A 1982-nucleotide genomic window follows, 5' to 3' on the forward strand; every position below is an offset into this window, starting at 1 on the left:
ATTTAAACATTCTTCGAAACATTTGGGATAATGTAAGTACACAAGTCAGCAAAATATATAACACTGTTCTAGTGGTTTTTGGATATTTTAATAAATAAATCGTACATATTGTGCCTTTAAGTTTACATTTCAGAATTTTTTGTTTTCTTAATAATTGTTCATTCACATTTCATTTATTTTTATTTCAGTTTTAGATTTAGCAATTTTAGTCGATTTTATTCAACTAAAGCCCATATTTTTAATTTACATTTTTAATAGATTTTAGATGGGGTTTTTTTTATATAGCTTTAGTGTATATATACAATAGCGTTGTGCAGTAAGGATTTTTTGATATTGTGTGTGATGTATGAATGAAATGAAATTAAATGTTTAACTTTTTGAGAAAAAAAAGATTTATGATCATGGCTTGGTCATAAAATGCGAGTTAGTGGTCAATTAACTTAACTTTGAATGCAAAATGTCAAAATATTTTTTTTTTTTCTGACATTACAATTATCAAATATTTAACCAAAAACTAAGTTTAGCTAGTTAACACTAACTAGTTTCATAATTACATATTGTTTAATAAATGTAAAATTATAAAAAAAGGTCATGCAAATCAGTGTCAGCTTATATATTTCTTATATGAAACATCATCTTTTAAATTACACTTTCATAATAACCAAATATAAGAAATATGCAATTGTTCTCTAAAATGCTTATTTTAATTGCTATACAAATTGTAAAAAAAAAATTTTTTTTCCACTGCAACATGCTGACAGTGCATTCGATCAGTGAAGACGCAGTGCATTTGTTTTAGAAGCTTGTGTTCTCTCAGAAGATGATTTTGGTGTGGATGAGGAGTGTTGGAGCTCAATATTAGATGTTTTCCACTATGCACCTGTTGGAAACGCACCGCTCGCATCGCCCCCTGTCGGTCGAGTATAGCATCCTCAACATCAGCAGTGTGTACTACTGTAACATCACGTTAGTATTCAACAGTCGTGCAGAACGATTTACATGATGAATTCAATACGTTTTATAGTAACAGCCTGGTAATAGTGTTAAATTCATAAAACGGGTTATGAATTTCTCCTCAGCATTAACATATAAAACATTCAACACTGCGTATTAATACGGCATCTAGTTTTATATGTTCTTTGCCGCTTTCAAATGATTTATAAGCCACATAAAACATACCTGGAATTAGTTTAGTTTAGCTTAATTTGTATAGCCTATTTATATCAAGGATGCCAAATAAACAGATTTTCAACTCACCCACTCCGATTTTCTCGTCCTCGGTCGGTGTCCACATGATCCCGGTAAAATAACCAAGATATTAGAAGAGTTTCGGTTAAATGTCATGTACGATGACACATTAAAGTTGAAGCAGACCGTCAGACGTGTTTATCTCACAGCCGTATGCTTGATAAAACAATCGACATGTTTCACGCGTCAGCTGAGGTTTCCCATCCGTGCGTCTGGATCTCCCGTTATGGATGCGGCGGCAGCAACATCTGAGGATGGAGACGATCATTTATTTATTTCATTGACTCGGTCAGTCGAGATTTACCGCTGGAACAGCGCGAGGATGAGCTAACCTTGAGCGTTTCTCGAGTCACGCGCGCGCGTGGCGCTCTTTCGCGCTTGATCGATGCAATTTTCCGTGATTTTACGCGGTGAACGGGGAGACTCTTCAGCGCCGGTGCTGCGCCATCTTCATCTCTCCGTCCGTCCGCCGTCACATGACGCAGATTGTCGCTCTTTACCGGGACACGCGCTTTGCCGTAGCTGGGTTATTGACTCGTGTTGGAGTTATTAGGATGGTCTATACTTTAAAACAGCTGACAGGTAGGGCCTACTTCACATTTGTTTACAGTCTGCAGTGTAAATACATAGTTAGGCATTAATACAAACGAACAATGTATGGTATGGCCTACAAAAGAAATGTACTTTGCTAGACAGTCTTTCATAGTCTTCTGTAAAATTATAATAAATTAATA

At 35.4% G+C, this 1982-nt stretch overlaps 1 long non-coding RNA gene across 1 annotated transcript in view; it reads right to left on the bottom strand.

Moving 5' to 3' along the window:
* The window catches only part of LOC107731593 (uncharacterized), a 70490-nt gene extending 68754 nt beyond the window's left edge, over positions 1–1736 (bottom strand). Inside the window, exon 1 of the long non-coding RNA XR_001638787.1 lies at positions 1258–1736. This is a non-coding gene — a long non-coding RNA (uncharacterized LOC107731593). The remainder of the gene's footprint in view (positions 1–1257) is intronic.
* Positions 1737–1982: the final 246 nt, after the last annotated feature.

Source organism: Sinocyclocheilus rhinocerous, unplaced genomic scaffold (assembly GCF_001515625.1).
Source record: "Sinocyclocheilus rhinocerous isolate Xijiao unplaced genomic scaffold, SAMN03320098_v1.1 scaffold3687, whole genome shotgun sequence".
In the NCBI taxonomy this organism is placed as follows: domain Eukaryota; kingdom Metazoa; phylum Chordata; class Actinopteri; order Cypriniformes; family Cyprinidae; genus Sinocyclocheilus; species Sinocyclocheilus rhinocerous.